The 21,174-nt window shown below is 41.1% G+C and overlaps 1 protein-coding gene across 1 annotated transcript in view; it reads left to right on the top strand.

Annotated features, from left to right (window-relative positions):
• Nucleotides 1-21,174, top strand: part of lrfn1 (leucine rich repeat and fibronectin type III domain containing 1) — a 106,274-nt gene that overhangs the window by 40,653 nt on the left and 44,447 nt on the right. The window contains exon 2 of the mRNA XM_083549502.1: nt 7,079-7,267. The gene's annotated coding sequence lies outside the window, so the exon portion shown is untranslated. The remainder of the gene's footprint in view (nt 1-7,078; nt 7,268-21,174) is intronic.

Below are 21,174 nucleotides of genomic sequence, written 5' to 3'. Positions count from 1 at the left end.
AAACCTACTATATATAACAACTTTATAAATAAATAACAGCAATAAAAATAAGTGCATAGATTTCAGGATGATGTGGTGCAAATGAGATGTGCAATAAACGTCCTAATAAATCAATCACGAGTTCGATAAAATCAATAAATCAATCTCATGATCCACCACTGATCTTTGCGGAGGCTTGAACAGGAAACGTGTTCACGCCTCCATCGATTGCCGTAAATCATCTCTCTCTCCTCTGTGTGTCTCGGTGTCTCTCGTCCGCTCTCCCTCGCTGTCTGAATGAATGTATAGTCAGCGTTCATCCCGAGGCTGAAAAATGTGCCCTCGCTCCTCATCACTCCACCGGCGCGCTGCTTCTAGTCTTCAGGATGACTGATGAGCGCTCTGATATTTACTCGGAACAAATAAATCATCGATGAGATCACTTCCTGCGGAGATTCCGGCCCCGATGGAAGCGACGTGGGCGTGGTGGTGATGAACCAGGCTGGGAGTGGCGTGGTGATGTGATCGATTCCCTCGCCGCTGTGTTCGGGGCTCGGAGCGAGAACGTTTACGCGTGTCAGGGTGAGCGTGATGGATGGCACCGTGGGCCGAGCGTGTCTTTTCGAACAAATGATTGTCTCTGAGCACTTAATTCTTTATATCCAGCTTATTAAGCGCCACATGCTGTCTCTGACGGCCAACGAACCGATCCACAGTGCTCCAGCTGTACCATCTTTCATTTCTGAAATGAAGACGAGTTTGGAAAAACGAGAAGTGATGTGATGAAGCAGATGTGATGAAGCAGAGTTACTGTTCATTCACTCGTTCCCCTTGAACCAAAGAGAGATTGGTGTTGGTGTTTCTTGATATCAGAAAGTTTGCAGACTCGCTCTACTTTATCTACATTTCCACACCATCACCATCAGAACAGTCCCCATGCACAGCATTCCAGCGCTCCAGCCTTCTTCTGGAACGTGTCCTGGAAGTCTTCTTTCGGTAGTGTGTCGAGCATCTTCTGCTATGTGTGCCGGATCTTCATCTTCGGGATCAGGGTGAAGTCCGCGAACCTGGCGAGTGGGTTGGGTCATCATGCCGGACGTTTCCGGGGCTTGAGATCGTTCCTGATCTTTCGTCGTATCCCAGTGATGCAGGTTTAAAACACGGCAACGTGTCATTTGAGGTGTTCAGAGCGCAAGAGTGGAAGTACATCACGTCAAACGTCTCTGTGGCAGGTTTGCCCATTTTCACGTAGAATTTCACGTACGCTTTTTCTAACTTGCTGTCCGTGATGAAGTCGCTGGCATGGCAGCGTTTATCTCCATGGTAGCACCATTAGTGTCGAAACCTTTCTAAAACCACCGTATGATTTCTTTCCCCAGATTTCTCCTTCGGTTCTCTCGCAGCACTCGCTTCTGTGGAACTGTACGTCTGCTTCCAGCGTCGCTGCTAATGGCCTCGTTCAATATGGTAATACTGTTACTTCTGCCAAATAAGCATCTCTGCAATGATCTCTTCCAAAAATCAATCGCTGCAGTGATTAAATCCTGCCATGGACATCAAGCAGGAACCTGGCAGAACGTCAGGAACGAGGGATAAAAGGGTGGAGGAGAAGAAGAGTGTTGTCTTTTTATCTCAGAAATGCGTTTAAAGCCTTAAGGGTCCATCTTTAATCCGTATGAAGGAACCCTTCACAGGTCATTCAGAGAAAAATCAATGTTTCTTAGGTGGGTTCCAAAGATCTGTGAAGGAACTCTCATTATCCAGTAAACACTTGAAGACTAGTTTCGCTCAGAAAACACATAATTGTGTTTTTGTTCTTTTTACATGGAACCTTAAAAGGTTCCTCCAAGCCCTACAAACCCAGAACCTTTGACGATGTTCTAAGAGTGTTCTAGCAATCATTAAAGAATTCTTCAGGATTGTAGAATCCTACATACAGATACATGTTTCACTTCGGACAGTTTCTAAAAGGTTTCCAAGCCTCTCAGTGTCCTACAAGTTCTTCATGGTTCCCTGTTGCCAAAAATGATATGACCGGAGCATAAGAAAAAAAAAAAAAGCAAACCACTGTATGGGTTCTACATAGAAGATCTCCTCAGAATAACAATCAAAGAACCTGCTAAGCTGCGCAAGTGTTTTACATGATTTTTTTTATTTTTTCAGTCTGAAGCTCTGATACTTGATTGCTCTTTGGATTATTTTGTGATTTTGGTTTAAAAACTTCTCAGTATTTCGATTTTACTGAAGCAGAACCTCAAACTTTGGTTCTTTTTTTAATTCCTCCATGCAGGAACCAGCTTGGTGTGAAGAATGAGAATGTGTTTATCTCAGGTTCTTCAGATCTGAAGGTCCAGTTAGTTGTTATGAGTGATGGATCACATTCAGGGGTTATGAGATTTTTTTTGAGAGGAGATAATCATGATCTTAATTACTTCTTGTGAGATCTCATGAGCATGGGTTCCTTGAAAAATCCTACAGCCGTCTCAGGAGAGAAGAAGCAGTGAAAAGCGACTGAGTGAATATTCAATAGAACGCAGTGAAACTCCAGTATCTCTCTCCATCCATGTGAGACTGTGATGAAGGGAAGAGGCTTTAGGAGTAATCCCTTCGATCGCAGTCAGAAATGTCAATGTGCATGTGTGTGTGTGTGTGTGTGTTCTTTTAGAAATGTGTTTTTCTTTCAATAGAATCAAATAGAAATTTGTTCTACACTTGCAGAAGAAAAGGGTTCTTCAGAGGTTCTTCTGAAGGTTCCTGTATGACAGAATATCAATATGGTGTATATTATAATATTATAGTGTGATTGAAGATTAGCATGAAATTACACTGTATGGACAACCGTTTGCGGACACCTGAGCATCATAAAGCATGATGTGCTTTATGAACATCCCAGGAGTTCTTTCACTCCAATCCATGGGAAGTAGATCTTCATGGAGCTGGCTTTGTGCACAGGGGCATCTTCATGCTCTAACAGGTTTAGCTTTCCCAGTTCAAGTAAAGGGAAAATTTCATACAGCAAATTTCAAAGACGTCCGATTAAATCATGCACCTTCAGGAACCAGGATCTGGCTGGAAAAGTCGATTGTCCCAATACTTTTGATCAGATATTATAGGGATGATGAGGATGATTCAGAACTATTTTGATGCTCTACTGTAGCTGGCTGATCTACTCTAATCTTAAAGAGCCGTCACACGTCGGTGCTCGTTAAAGCGTCTGGTTGGCTCCCCGTCGTCAGAGCTAAACTCTACTGGACTTGTTAGCTGAAGCCTCAGCTGCTCTGAGATTGGTAGCATGTAGCAGATGTTTGCTGGTGGATGCAGATGGAGGAAGCAGCAGGCGACGGTCAGTTAGCGAGCTCATAGCGCTCCGATGCCAGAATTACACCAAAGCAAACTTTAACGTTTCCTCAAGGCTTCAAATTCAGGAGAACTTTCACAAATCATCTCGTTACGCTTAGCCTGAGAAAGGGCGTGGCTAACGCGGTGAAATGAATAGCATTAGCATTTTGCTATTTAGTGCTTGTGCTGTAAGTTTATTCGAATTTCTCGCTAGTTTGTTTGTTATCACTTCCTGTTACCACACTTTATTTCCCCCCCAAATATGACATCATACAGTCCTTTTTATCCATTTATAGTTACATTGTGAAACATCCAAGCAAACAGTGAATTCCTGCCATCTTGCTCAAAGGGTCCAGCACAACACAGTCCTGGGATTTGAGCTCACAACCTTCAGATCCAACGTCCTATTCTGGATGCTTTCGAAAACAATGACGCATTTTTAGTCACGTGACATCGGTGCCTTTCCTCCACTCTGCGCCGACGTTTCAAAGCACGGGAAAGTAAATACGCGGCAGGAGAAAATGACGCAGGTCGAAACGTCTTACGTTTTGCTCACGTGGAGCACAGGGCCGTAAACGTTTTCAGACGTTTCAGTGAAACTAAAGCGTGCGGCGTGAGGAGTTTTAGGCAAAACGCCTTCTTTAAATTGATCTGGATTAATTAAGGCGTAGCCTCAGTGTTCGCTCAGAGGCGGATGAATCTCAGGTAACTCCGCCCCATCAATATTTCTCAAGAACCAGATCAGACACCAGGGTTTCTGTGCGAACACTCTGTAAAATCACTCATTTTTATTTATTTGTTTTTAAAGCGTTTTCCCTCCTAACTCTTTTCTCTACAGTGGAATATTACAGCTTCATGCTCACAGCTTCAGAATTCATCTCGAAGCCATAAATAATTCAATCTCAATACAGCGTCTGCTTCTCTCTCTCTTTATCTCCCTCTCTTTCTCTCTCAGTCTCTTTCTCTCTCGGCCTCTTTCTCTCTCAGTCTCTCTCTCTCTTTCTCCCTATCTCTCCAATCTCAGCTGATGAAAAAATCCTGTAGATTTCCACACACGCGGTACACGTTGTCGGCAGCTCGGCTTCTGCAAACAATAAGTGTCAGACAGCTTACGGAATGCCACACACACACACACACACACACACACACACACACAGAGGCATGAGTTCCTCTCGGTTGCCTACGCAGAATCCATTAAAGCAGCCTCACACCTGCCACGAGCACCGCATAAAGGATGCTTTTTATCCGCCCTAAACGCACGACACACTGCAGTGGAACACGGATGAAGCGGAGGGAGAGAAAGAGGGAACGAGGGAGGGAGAGAAAGAGGGAGGGAGAGAAAGAGGGAACGAGGGAGGATAAGCGATAGAAAGAGATGCAGGGAGAAAGACGGAGGACGAACGAAAATGAAGTGGGCACATAATCAGCCTCACATCTGTGATCTATAAAAGAGCTTCATGGCCGCCCGATCAGCTCGAGTCGTAAGAACACGGTTGCTAGGCAACAGCGAAACACAGAGGCCCCGTTTCCCGGACGATCGGACACAACACATAGCTAGTCAAGCGCTACCATGATAATGCTTAGCGTCAATCCAAATCAGGAAACATGAAAACATTCTTCGATTTGAGCGTAAACTAACAACAAAATGTAAAGCTAACGCTTAGCTAGCTAGTATCGTGGAGATGCGATAGATGTGTTCAACGATTGTAAAAAAAAAAAAAAAAACGATTGTGAGGTCAAAGTCTCCAAAAAGACTAAATGGGTGTGGTCTAAGTAAACATTAAAGTGGGTGCAGTCAGAGTGTCAATTGTACTGAGTGGGTGTGGTCTATGTGCCTGTCGTACTGAAGGGGCGTGTTCTGTGTGCCTGCCTTACTATATGGGCGTGGTCTGTGTGCCTGTTGTACTGGGTGGGTGTGGTCTGTGTGCCCGTTGTACTGAGTGGGCATGGTCTGTGCACTCGTTGTACTGAGTGGGTGTGTTCTGCGGCATGGTCTGTGTGCTAGTTGTACTGAGTGGGCGTGGTCTGTGCGCTCGTTGTGCTGCGTGGACGTGTTCTGTGTGCCCACTGTACTAAATGGGCGTGGTCTGTGTGCCCGTTGTACTGAGTGGGCGTGTTCTGCGTGACAGTTGTACTAAATGGGTGTGGTTTAAGTGGACATTAAAGTGGGTGTGGTCTGTGTACCTGGTGTACTGGGTGGGCATGGTCTGTGTACCTGTTGTACTGGGTGGGCGTGGTCTGTGTGCCCGCTGTACTAAATGGGCGTGGACTAAATGCTACTTTTACTGAGTGGATGTGATTAGACTGATAGTTTTCTAGAGTAAACATGATCAGGACAGTAGAAATTAGTTGAACATGTCACTGATATGAACTTTCACCTTAGAAATGTTGAACAATTGCAATAGACATGGATGTAGTCAAAGTGTCCAAAGTGACCATTGTACTGAGTGGGCGTGGTCAGAGTACCTGTATTATTAAGTGGGAGGGGTCTGAATATTTAATCATTTACTTATAAGTGAGATCTTGGCTATATATTATAAAAAACGCATTATATAAAAAAAAAACATTTAATTCTAAACTTTAATAACTTTCAACTTCAAATAAACCATTAAACTGATATTCAGTCGTAATGACTTTACTCAAAGCAAACGCTAATTACTGATGCTAATGACTGTTCACAGTGTAAATTTATTTACAAATATTAACAAACAAACAAAAACCCCAACAGAGTTGAATAAAAAAATTCTAGCATGTCGCTAACTGTAAACCACAGCACCTGCTAGCATGCCGTCTCCTCGCGAATGAAGGAGACGGAAGTCCTGATCCTTTCATTCCATTTAATTACATGGAAATTACTTCATTAATTTATTTATATTTATTTATAGCAGGGAGGAATAAGTGTGTGTGTGTGTGTGTGTGTGTGTGTGTGTGTGTGTGTGTGTGTGTGTGTGTGTGTGTATGTGTGTGAGGATTTCGGGAGAATTAGGAGTCTTACATGCTTCTGTCAAAGAAATGAGTTCTAAGCAGAGATTAACATGAGACTTAGAAAGAGCTGGGTTCATAAGAGCGAGACACACACACACACACACACACACACACACACACACACACACACACACACCTCATGCCTGCTGAAGTAATAATACATTACACCGTGCTGCTCAGTAAGTGATTTGTGGTATTGAAGCTACATCATCATCATCATCATCACTGATGTCACAGCACAGTTGAGCACAATGTAATGCTACGTGAGTTTAATTTTTCCAATTTGTCCTTCATCTGTAGCATTTTCACCTCGCTAGGTTAGCTAATACCCTCTAAATTCAAATCAGTAGATAGTGTTATTAGCAAGCTCGCTAATATTCAAACCAGTAACTAGCATCGGGTTAGCATATTTGGGGTTTAGCATATTAATTAAGGTGAACAGTATGTGCTCAAAACCCTTAGTTATGTTTGTAAAACGTTGTTAGCACTGTGGCTCCTAGCGTAGCGGCTGTGAGGAAGTAATGTGTCGAGGTGGCAATATTTGGAGACAATATTAACAAATATGTGTCCTGTTGTGTGAAAGAAACCAGTCTAACGTGAGACTCTGTCACATGGTAACAAATTCGCCTGTGTGTGTGTGTGTGTGTGTGTGTGTGTGTGTGTGTGTGTGTGTGTGTGTGAGTGTGTGTGTGAGTGTGATCAACACCGAACACAAATATACATAAAGAAACTCATTCATCAGGCCGTTCTCTTTCTCTCTTTTTTCCCCCCTCAGGTGTGTGAAAGTGACGCAAACACTACAACCTTCAAATATTCACACTCGGAAAAACAGAATTCCTCCTAAACCACATTCTCCTCCGAGCTGGAATTTAGTGACATCGGTTCATCATGGCAGCAGCTTCATCACAACGTAAGAACAGATCACATCACACGTCACACACGTTTTTAATTCCAAAAGGATTAGGTTTTTAGATATTATTGTGTACACACACACACACACACACACACACACACACACACACACACACACACACACACACACACACTATATATATAAAATTCATATTTATTGTTTTCGGTATGTTTTTGTTCTGTATTTAATTAAATTTGTGTCAAATATATACATTTTAATTATTTACAATTGAATTTTTTACACTTGATTTCTATAAATATTGCAGTGAAAATAGCCTAATTTTTTATATACATTTCACTTATTTTTACATGATTTTCATGCATGATTTCTTTCCATTCACTCGATTTGTTTTAACTGTGATTTTATACCATATTCTGTTTTTTTTTTTTTTTTTTGTTTTTTTTCTACACGATTATTTTCCCAGCTGAAGCTTTAAAATATATTCAGTTGTAGATAAATATGTAAATATTTTGCAGTTACACAAATTTATTCTCACTGGGGTTTTATATATAATTTATTCCTGTTCACATGGGATTATTTTTGATAAAGAGTAGGGGTGTAACGGTAAATTTATTCTTACCGGAGTTTTACGGTTCCCTCAGGAACGTATTAAGTGTCGGACCGCAAGTTTGTTCAGTTTTCGCCTCGCACTTTAAAGGCATTTTATTATTATTATTATTAATCTTGATAACACACACAACAATGCCTGGGGTATAAAAACTAAACTAGAGTTAGTGCAGTGTCACACTAAAGAATACATAGCACTAGCGTTAGCCGCTAACCAGGAAGTTCTTATGTTTTATGTCCTGCTTCAAAAATTCCTCTTAAAAAGAGAAAATCCTGAAAAAATCCACAAAGGAATGAAGACATTTGTTAAAGTCTGCTGAAATAAATAGAACACAAACACACACACACACACACACACACACACACACACACACACACACACACACACACACACCTGTCTAACAAATGTAAACAATTTCATTTCATTTTTCTATTTATTTAATTTAATAAATGTAATTTGTGTAAATTTATTTAATTACTCAGTTTAATTAATTTAATAAAACATGTATTGCATTCATTTGATTTATTATATTACATTTTTATCAAATATAATTTGACAGAAAAAGACAAGCAATTTAATGTTTTGCGTTTCTTCCTCCCACTGACTGTACCGACACTGAACCCAACCGTGACTTAAAAACCCGTCGTACCGAAACGTGAATCTTGTGTACCGTGTCACTCGAACTAAAAAGAGTGCACCTACTGCCACGTGAAAAACGTATAAACAGTTTAGGGTCATGTGGTGAATTCAGAACATCAAAGATTCACCTCACTGCAAACGTGAACATGCTAAGAAGCTAATGAGAAGTTAGCGAGCTAACGCTGTGGTGCTGAGAACTTCATGAAGTCCCAGTCTGAAGGAGTTTTTACTGACCGCTGCCGAGTCGTTGCATGCTGGGTAACTCAAGTCATTCTCAGATCTCTCTGTGCTTCAGCAGTAAAACACACACACACACACACACACACACACACACACACACTGCTGGATGACCCTGAGTGCTCGAGATCTAATTATTGTGGCTCTGAGCTGGTATACTTGAAACCAGTGGAGGAGAATAATGATGAAATTCATCCTCCTCCTCGTCACGTTTTCTCATTCCGCTCACGTGAAGGCTGTGGGGACAACACCGTCGCTCTCACTCGTTTTGTTTAGCTCCTAGCAATCAGCGTCTCAGCGTCTGAGAAGAGACTCTGCTTTAACGTAAGAGGAAACCGGTTTGAGGCTGAAGGATGCGGAGAGGACGCATGATCAGAATGCTGAGAGGAAGAAACGGAAGATCGGATCCTCGTTAACGCGGATCGTTATTATCGCATTAGCAATTAGCATCATCGCTGGGAATGGATGGGAAAGACGAGCAAATAAATAATTATTTATTTATTTATTTATTTATTTAAGTTTAAAATGATTAGTTTTGGTTTGAGCAATTATTTTCCAGTTCTTTCTTTCTTTCTTTCTTTCTTTCTTTCTTTCTTTCTTTCTTTCTTTCTTTCTTTCTCTTTGATATTTGTAAATAATTATTATTGATTTGTTTTGAGGCAGTATGTTTAGTAATCATTTTTCATTGATTATTTTGGAATTATTTTTGTTCATATTTTCATTAATTATGGGGTAAATGAGCAATTATTGATTCTAGTTTATTTTCATAAAAAAAAGTAAAGTATTTAAAAGTATAATTTTTGTATTCATTATTTTAAAATATAGAAACTATAAAGACTTTATTATTTCAAAGTTATTATTTTGAATTTTTTTTAACCGAGGATGACATTTAGTTTTTATTTATATATCTTTTTTATATAACATTGGTTTTTTTTTTAGCATTATCTTGACATTTAGAGTTTGGTATTTTATTTTTATTCTTTTTTTTGTACCCGTGTTTCTTTGGTAAAGCACAGAAACACCGGCCACTTCCTGGAATCCCCTCTTCAGGGTGTTACTCAGTAATAAAGGATTTTTTGCTCCAAATCTCCTTTCTGATAGCAGAACTGTCTGTTGTAGGTTCTACACAGCACCAACTTCTACCTACATAACCTGCGGTTCTCTCACACAATCACATTTTTTGTAATTACTCCAGAATCTGAACTGGTCTGTGGTGTGAGGGGAATAAAACACTCAGCACCATGCTGTTATCAGCAAATAATACACACACACACACACACACACACACACACACACACACACACACACACACACACACACACACACACACACACACACACACACACACACACACACACACACAGATTATTTTCCGTTTCTGATGAATATCGTAATAAATCATCCGTCCTGCTATGAAATTACACGTCCTGGGATAATCAGTGTGACGTTCTGCGTTCACTTTAGATAGATGAAGCGGAGATCAGAAGTGGGAGAACATGTGCAGTGTGAGGACTGAGGATCTGCGACGGCGGCAGCAGGAGGAGCAGTGACTCCTTTATTTATTTATAATAAAAAAATGTGGAGTTTAATTAACAGCAACATTTTGCCATTTGTGTCGCTGCTCATACACTCGCATACACATGAGTGACTGCTGAGATTAAAACACACACACGCACACACACACACACACACACACACACACAAGGTCTCCACGGATACGGCAGGTTGTCAAGACATGATGCCAGAATTAATTAGCGTGACCTCTTCCGGTAGAGCCGATTCAAAGGGCAAAGGTCATACAAACAATTTTTTTCATGCCATGTTCTGGCCACATTAGATTGAATAGAGACACGCAGGGTGTGTTTTGTGTTTTTACACAAAATAAAAAAATATGTTAAAATATATATTTTTTAGAGTTAATTATTTAATTTATATACTTTTTTCCTTAATCATAGAGATTGGAGTTGTTCTTATTAATTAAATAGTTAATTAATTATTATAATTAAAACACTGAATAAATGAATAAAAATGAGATTAATGTTTAGATTATAGAAAGTGGGGATTTTTGGTGAAGAAGATCACAGAATCCTATGTAATTAATTTTTAGAGAAAAAAGCGTATGAATGATATTTGACGTGATGTAACGCGAGTGTGGAAGGAGATGAAGCGCAGACGTGTTCTCGCGACTCTCCAGACGTTTCGACGTGTTTGCGGTTTCATTTAGACGTTTATGCTAATCGCTGTTTGGCTAAATTAACAAAACCGTGACGAGTCAGCGGCGTCTCGATCCGATCCGTCCGGATGTGCTGCGCTCAGAGACACGGATTCAGATCAGATGAACGTTGCATCAGTCACAACCTCTTTTAGAAAGAAGCACGAGGAGATGCAGCTCCTGTCGAGATGCTAATCAAGATGGCCGCCGCAGCAATTAAAGGCGAGTGGAGAGGATCGACGGGACGCCGCTTTAATCACGCAGCTCCAATCACACCGCCTCATCAGCGCCGAGTCGAGTCGAGCCGAGAAGATTCGTCCTCCTGAATCTCATCCAGCTGTAATTATCAAACTGTGCTCTGTGTGTGTGTGTGTGTGTGTGTGTGTGTGTGTGTTTTCTCCTAAACTTTGAAATGACTTCCCTAAAAGGCATCATATTTAACCACACACACACACACACACACACACACACACACACACACTGAATTCCCTGCAGTCCAGCATTGACCTTTAAACGATGTAAAAAGGACGTTTTACACACATCGTGTTGAGAAATTTCCCAGAATGCATCACACTGACATCCTCAGATCAACTTCCTGGCGTTTCGCTAAACTGCCTTTTCCTGCAGAGTCGCGTAGTGAGGTAGTGAGGTCCTGACTCCGCCCCTTTACTAAAACACACACACACACACACACACACACACACACTCTTTTAGACTCTATAGCTCTCATGGCTAACATTCCTTGTCTTTATTTTTCTTTTAATCCTTTTTTCTTTTCTTTTTGTTCATCCTTTCATCTCTCCTTCCTTTATTGATTTCTTTCATTTTATTATTCCTTCTGTTGTTCCTTGTCTTCTTCCTTTTCTTTCTTTCCCCGTGTTTATACCTTTCTTCCATTTCTTCCTTTCTTTTCTCTCCTTCTTTCTTCCCTGCTTCACTTCCTTTTCCACATATTCCCTCCTCCTCATCATCTTTCTCTTTTCTTCTTTTCTACTAATCCATCCTTTTTTCCTTTATTTCTTTCCTTGAATGATTCCTTTCATCCTTTTTTCCTTCCTTCCTCCCTTTAATTATTTCTTCCTTCTTTCCTTCCTTCCACTATAGAAAACATTTGATGTCGTTTTTCTCTTCTCTGTTTTTCTGCTTTTCTTCCTTTCGGACTCCTTCATGCTTCTGGACGAGACTCTGAAGCTGCTGAAGCTCCAGCGTTCATGCTATTCTAGTTTTAACTTTCAGTCCTAATGATGATTGAGGAGCTGCGTTGCCGTGGTAACCCTGGTGGACGGCGGGATGTTAGTTGTGTACGAGTCTGAAACGGGACGTGTGTTTATTACCCAGGATGCTCTAGGGCACTGTGTGTATTCAGTGCGTTAGCATCGTAGCAGTCGATGAAGAATCGATGAGGAGTGTGAAAGTGCACTGAAGGGAAACGTGAGCGTTTATCCTTCTTTAGACCTTCACTTAATCTGTTCATCCGTTCATCTTTTCTTTCTTTAATGTGCAGACAACACGAGTCCATTAGCTTAGCGTTTTCAGAGCAGTGGAGCGCTAAAGCCATCGAGCAGCACCAACACTTTCAGAACTTTATTCAAATTCTTCCTCCTTCTCTTCTCTTTCTCTTCTCTTCTTCCTTATTCTCCATCTCCTCTTCCTTCTTTTGCTCATCCTCCCCATTCTTCTGTTCCTTCTTCCGCCTCATCTTTCTCCTTCTCCTCTTCTTTCTCATCTTCCTATTTTTGTCCTCTTTTTTCTCCTTTCCATCACTTCCTTTTTCACCTAATCCCCTCCTCCTCTTCTTCCTTTTCCTCCTCATGCATTGTTACCTCCTCTTCCTCCACATCCTCATCTTAATCCTGCTTTCCTTCCACTTGCTCCTTATCATTTTTTCCCCTCACCTTGTCTTCCTCCTCCTCTTTCTCCCCCACTCCTCCTCTTCCTCATTCTCATTCTCCTCCTCTTCCTCATTCTGCTCCTCCTCTCCCCCCCCCCCCCATCTCCTCCTCCTACACCCTGTTGCTATGATACATGTTGATAGCGGTGTAACTTCAGATGCAGGTTGTTTCTGCGCTCAAATTCGGAAGATCTGTTTTATATCATGTGCCTCTGGAGCTCTGAGCGTTTCCATGGTGACAGTAGGCGGAGTCATTTTCATTCTCCTGATCTTCGCACGTAGAAGGTAGAACACCATTATTCATTTATTACCCATCATCCATTGTGTTCCACGACTCCCTGTGACCTTCCACCCAGATGCTAAAGTGTTAGCCGTGGAAGCGCTAAACAAAATGTTAATAAGATGCGGAATTGACCTTTACTGCAGAAGTCATGTGACTCGTCACTTTTCTTTCTCCTGAGAACGTCGTCATCATGGAGTGAAAGAGGCGGAGCTCAGTGATGATGGAGTGAAGTCATAAATAAACAGCTACATGCTAGTCTTCCTATCTTTTCTTCCCTTTTTATTATTTTACCTTACTTTTTTAAAAATTTCCATTCTTCTTTCCTTCTGAAGCTTCGCGTCTCTGCAGGTCTTTAGAAACATGCTTTTGAACGAGCTCCCAGACGTCCTCCTGGTTAGCGCAGGTTCTGCCCTTTGGCTGTGTTCTTTTTACTGCAGCCACGACATGCTGCACATGGCGACGCTAATCGGTAGCGCGGTCACAGGGGACGCCTTGCTCTGATTGGTGGAGGAACGGACGGATGCAGTCAGGCGTGCAAACTTCCTGTGCTTTTAGACACTCAGCCTGGGCTAAACATCAGCTAGTGCTAAACATCAGCTAGCGCAACGGAAGAAAAATAAATGAGTAAGATACTAAATGTTAGCATGAAACAATCAGAAAAATGTGAACTAGCTTCAATAACTGAATAGTTGCTATGGTGAAAAAACGATTCCCCAAATTATTGATACCAAAATCCATTCCCTGCTCCTCATGCTAGCACTAGCAGATTAGCATCCAGGCCTTAGACTTTTATTCTGTCTAAATAAATCTAACTAGAACCAGAATCCACCTGCTTTACCCAGATTCCCCCCGGATTTCTTATGATTCCACTCGATTCCACCACACCGATTATTTCTGGGGAAAATAAAATAAATGGTTTCATCTGAGTTTAATTTAAATCAGTTATTAAAATAAAACTGAAAGTAAGTGAGATCTGAACTGTACTTCAGGTCACTCGGCGACGATTGCAGGAGGACGTCACTTTATTCTTTCTCCTTCCACGGATTCGTTTTTTTGTTTTCTTGATGAAATCATTCGCAGTTCATCACAGCGTGAGACACGGTGTCTACGGTCGTGTCTCCTATCGTCTCGTCTTTTCACATCTCTTCTTTTCTTCTTGTCTTTTCTTTTCTTCTTCTCGTCTCGTCATATTTCTCGTCTCGTCTCGTCCCGTCCCGTTTCTACGAGAAGCAGAAGTTGGCTGAGGAGAGCTGCAGGACTCACGCAGCATGGTGGAACATAATGATGGCATGAACTTCTCTCAAATTCACATCAAAGCCTGATGGGCTTTCAAAAGCGACAGCAGATTGTGAGTTTGGCCGTCAGAATTCTGCATCGCTTGTTATCTGATCGAGTCTTGATTATTCTCCAGAAGGGAAAAAAAAACAACAACAGTTTCTCCATTTTTCTGACGAAGGGATTCGAACCGGTCATGCATGTGAATCAGCTCCTTCAAGTATATTATGTTAGCTATGCTAATTACTTTAGTGAGCAGCATGCTGTGTGTGTGTGTGTGTGTGTGTGTGTGTGTGTGTGTGTGTGTGGGAGAGAGTGTGTTGATTCCTGTAAAGACACTACCAGGAGAACTCGTCCTCCTGGAGTTCTCACAGATTTCCCTGTCCATATAGAGCACGAGAAGAAAAGGTCAACATATTATTTGCACAAATCCCTCCATGACTCCAGGATGGTAAAAACCCCAGATGATGATAATCAGGATGTTCCGAGAAAAATAAAAGTTTACCTGAGGGTGTGGAGACGTCGTGAAGAGCGGCATGATTTCATCTCCGGAGATAGATGAATGCACCGGCAAAGTTGTCTGTTCCTGCCAGATACTGAGGAACAGAGTGGTTAGGAGACGTGATTTGTGTGACATTCAGTCAGTAACAGGAGTGTTAGTAAAGTCAGGAAGTGATGGACGTGATGGTGAGGAGGCCCCCTAAAAATCTTTAGAGATCTTCCACGCCAATTCTTGGAAAGCAGATCTTCACTTACAGAAATTGGCAGACGTCCTTATCCAGAGCAACTTACAAGGTGGGATCAAACATTTCGAGACTCGCTTTCTTTACAAGTAAGCATGTTCTTCTGGAAGTCTTTTTGAAGCACTTTCTTGCTATTCGTCGGATCTCCGCAAGCCAGATCTTTATCTTCTGAAAGAGGGCGTGTGTCTGCAGGAGCTCAATCTGGCGAGTAGGGCTGGTGCGAAGTGAGATCATGTTGTTTCCGGCGAGAAGCTCACGTGTGAGGAGGATCTCTGTCACAGGGTGCTCACGTGGTCAGAACAGCACCAGTTGCACCGCTCCAGATGTTCACAGGACGATGTCTTTTGGCACACTGTGTTATGAAGGTCGGTGCTCCCTGCGACTGTGCATGCAGCCTTGTGCTGCCATCTGTTGGTGTGCTACAAAACTAGACTTAAACCTTTTTGTTACCACCTCGTACAACTATCTTAAAAGTACAGCAGAGCAAATGAGGGTTGAGGAGCTTGAGTGAAGGTGCTGGGATCTGAACTTACAACCTTCCTATGAACATTCAGATGTCTTAGCTTCGAGTTTCCTCTTTCCTACTTCATGCTCCGAGCTCCATCTTCATTGACTTGGCTTTGTGACAGAAGCACAAAAGCTAGTGATGAAGTGGACGCTGGACTCGTCCTCCTCTTCCTGGAGTTTATTTCAGCTTGGACGTTTTCCTGGAAAAGATCAACTAATAAAAAAAAAAGAAAGAAATGCTGATACTTCCATTTATTTTTCAGAATTTTAATGCAAGGCTGCAGCAAGCGGCTTGGATTCTTCACAACATGGGTGTTCTACCTCCTCAACATCCCTCCTTTATTCATTCGTTTATTCATTTCTTTACATCCTGATGTATGTTTTTTTTTTTTTATTACCTCGATCCTGATTGGTTCTCTGCTGTCTAATTAGCATGAGGGACACTTTATTGACATATAACTGCAGGTCAGAGGGAGACGATAAAATATTGGCCCCCCCTCTACTCTACCCTTAGGATGTTGTCCGGGAGAATTTAGGCTCCGCCCACACGGAAATCTATGAACTTTTTGTATTATTTTGTATTATGGCTGCAATTTTCATTGAAAAAGTCTAATGCCGATTTCCACATTTGGAATCTTGGGGATGTTCAAGTCAATACACGCTGCAGGAACGTCAAACTTTTCTGATTTTCAAATGCTGTTCAGATGGATTGATTTTTTTTTTTTTCTTCAGATGAGCGAAAAAAACATCTGTGTATATGTTGAAAAACATCTGTCCACCTTTTTTTTTTTTTTAATTAAAGCTTTTTTTTAATTTTTTATTACAGTGTTTGACCCTGATAGAGGACGAATCAAAGTTTTTATGTAACAAAAGAAAAACAGCAGTAACACACACACCCACACCCACACCCACACACACACACACTGTATCCATTATCTGTGTGTGTGTGTGTGTGTGTGTGTGTGTGTGTGTGTGTGTGTGTGTGTATGTGTGTGTGTGTGCACGTTTATTTATATAAATTACCTCAGAACAAAAAAACCCCACTCAAATTACATTCATAAATAAATTGTGGTTATTTTAAATAAAAAATGACTTTAAATGTAATTTTTTTTAATTATGCCACTAATATGGCAATTATTGTGAAAAGTGTGTGATTTTTGTCTCTGGAAAGTCAAACTGGATGTAACAATACTTTATTATATGTCATTAAATCCTTTGTGGTATTTGAGTGTTTTTTTTTTTATTAAAATTGTTTTTATTTTTATTTATTTTTTGTATTTAATTGCAGTCATACACCCAGTTTAGTTTTTTGGTTTTAGATGTTCACCATACTTTAAATACACATTATGGCCAGAAGTTTTGGAACACCACACTCTTCGAGCCAGACGTGGTTCTTCCCAAAACAGTTACCACAATCTTGGAGAAACACAATTGTATGTTTTTGGATGCTGCACGAACTTTTCGTCTCACTTCAACTAGGAGACCACAAAGCCAGCTCCATGAAGATCTGCTTTCTTGGGTTGGTAGTGTGTGGAAGATCTTCTACTATAGAGCTCCAGCCCTAAAGATCCGACTACACCCCAGGCCTCCTCACATCATCTACAGAACCTGCTGGGGGCAGAACCCGGGGGCAGCTAAAAACAACACAAATCAAATAAAAACAGAGAAACAAAGCAGAGAGTTGGAGCTTAAATACTAACACAATGCAGGTGTATGGGCTTAAGCAGGTCATGTGACAGTCATGTGATCTGATGAGGCTCATGGAAATTTTATTTATTTCTTGTTGCATATGGAGAGTTTTTATTTTTAATAATAATCAAAAAAATAAAATAAAATATTTAAATGAGTGTTTATCCATTTTTTCTAGTTATAAAATGTTTAGACTGATAATTATTCATTATAAATATTAATTGATGTATTTAAAATTATACCCCAAACCCTATTTGTAGTAAAATGATGATTAATCTTCTGTCTAAGTGACGAGTGATTTTTCTTTTTTCACTGTCGTTTATTTGTTGTATTATTTATTATTTGTTTATATTTTCTAGATTTCCCAGTGAATTTGTTAAGAAGTTTGTACACTGTTCTTCATAATGAAATCATGAGCGTACAGACATCCGCCATGCGCCATTACACTTCTCCTCCTCCGCCCTGTCCGCTCTCTCCATCCCTCGCTCTCATTACCTCTCCGCTCTCTCAGACTCTCTCTGCCCTTTAATTGGGTTTTATTCCCCATTACAATGCATTATCCACATTCCCACACTTATATACACACTCACACACTGTACACACTCTCACACACTGTACACACTCATATACTCATTGTACACACTCACACACTGTACACACTCACACTGTACACACACTCATATACACATTGTACACACTCACACACTGTACACACTCACACTGTACACACACTCATATACACATTGTACACACTCACACACTGTACACACTCTAACACTGTACACACACTCACACTCACACACTGTACACACTCACACTGTACACACACTCATATACACATTGTACACTCTCACACACTGTACACACTAACACTGTACACACACTCATATACTCATTGTACACACTCACACACTGTACACACTCACACTGTACACACACTCATATACACATTGTACACACTCACACATTGTACACACTCACACACTGTACACACTCACACTGTACACACACTCATATACACATTGTACACACTCACACATTGTACACACTCACACACTGTACACACTCACACTGTACACACACTCATATACACATTGTACACACTCACACACTGTACACACTCACACTGTACACACACAGTTATATACACATTGTACACACTGTACACACTGTACACACTCTAACACTGTACACACACTCATATACACACTCACACACTGTACACACTCACACTGTACACACACTCATATACACATTGTACACACTCACACACTGTACACACTCACACTGTACACACACTCATATACACATTGTACACACTCACACACTGTACACACTCACACTGTACACACACTCATATACACATTGTACACACACACACTGTACACACTCTCACACACTGTATGCACTCACACTGAACACACTCATATACACATTGTACACTCTTACACACTGTACACACTCACACTGTACACACACTCATATACACATTGTACACACTCACACACTGTACACACTCTAACACTGTACACACACTCATATACACATTGTACACACTCACACATTGTACACACTCACACACTGTACACACTCACACTGTACACACACTCATATACACATTGTACACACTCACACATTGTACACACTCACACACTGTACACACTCACACTGTACACACACTCATATACACATTGTACACACTCACACACTGTACACACTCACACTGTACACACACAGTTATATACACATTGTACACACTGTACACACTGTACACACTCTAACACTGTACACACACTCATATACACACTCACACACTGTACACACTCACACTGTACACACACTCATATACACATTGTACACACTCACACACTGTACACACTCACACTGTACACACACTCATATACACATTGTACACACTCACACACTGTACACACTCACACTGTACACACACTCATATACACATTGTACACACACACACTGTACACACTCTCACACACTGTATGCACTCACACTGAACACACTCATATACACATTGTACACTCTTACACACTGTACACACTCACACTGTACACACACTCATATACACATTGTACACACTCACACACTGTACACACTCTAACACTGTACACACACTCATATACACATTGTACACACTCACACATTGTACACACTCACACACTGTACACACTCACACTGTACACACACTCATATACACATTGTACACACTCACACATTGTACACACTCACACACTGTACACACTCACACTGTACACACACTCATATACACATTGTACACACTCACACACTGTACACACTCACACTGTACACACACAGTTATATACACATTGTACACACTGTACACACTGTACACACTCTAACACTGTACACACACTCATATACACACTCACACACTGTACACACTCACACTGTACACACACTCATATACACATTGTACACACTCACACACTTTACACACTCACACTGTACACACACTCATATACACATTGTACACACTCACACACTGTACACACTCACACTGTACACACACTCATATACACATTGTACACACACACACTGTACACACTCTCACACACTGTATGCACTCACACTGAACACACTCATATACACATTGTACACTCTTACACACTGTACACACTCACACTGTACACACACTCATATACACATTGTACACACTCACACACTGTACACACTCTAACACTGTACACACACTCATATACACATTGTACACACTCACACATTGTACACACTCACACACTGTACACACTCACACTGTACACACACTCATATACACATTGTACACACTCACACATTGTACACACTCACACACTGTACACACTCACACTGTACACACACTCATATACACATTGTACACACTCACACACTGTACACACTCACACTGTACACACACTCATATACACATTGTACACACTCACACACTGTACACACTCACACTGTACACACACTCATATACACATTGTACACACTCACACACTGTACACACTCACACTGTACACACACTCATATACACATTGTACACACTCACACACTGTACACACTCACACTGTACACACACTCATATACACATTGTACACACTCACACATTGTACACACTCACACACTGTACACACTCACACTGTACACACACTCATATACACATTGTACACACTCACACTGTACACACACTCATATACACATTGTACACACTCACACACTGTACACACTCACACTGTACACACACTCATATACACATTGTACACACACACACTGTACACACTCTCACACACTGTATGCACTCACACTGAACACACTCATATACACATTGTACACTCTTACACACTGTACACACTCACACTGTACACACACTCATATACACATTGTACACACTCACACACTGTACACACTCTAACACTGTACACACACTCATATACACATTGTACACACTCACACATTGTACACACTCACACACTGTACACACTCACACTGTACACACACTCATATACACATTGTACACACTCACACATTGTACACACTCACACACTGTACACACTCACACTGTACACACACTCATATACACATTGTACACACTCACACACTGTACACACTCACACTGTACACACACTCATATACACATTGTACACACTCACACACTGTACACACTCACACTGTACACACACTCATATACACATTGTACACACTCACACACTGTACACACTCACACTGTACACACACTCATATACACATTGTACACACACACACTGTACACACTCTCACACACTGTATGCACTCACACTGTACACACACTCATATACACATTGTACACTCTTACACACTGTACACACTCTCACACACTGTACACACTCATACTGTACACACACACTGTACACACACACACA

This window comes from Silurus aristotelis (assembly GCF_946808225.1).
Source record: "Silurus aristotelis genome assembly, chromosome: 8".
Taxonomy (NCBI): Eukaryota; Metazoa; Chordata; class Actinopteri; order Siluriformes; family Siluridae; genus Silurus; species Silurus aristotelis.
The sequence above is the reverse complement of the archived record's forward strand: the minus strand, read 5'-3'. Positions and strand labels throughout refer to the sequence as shown.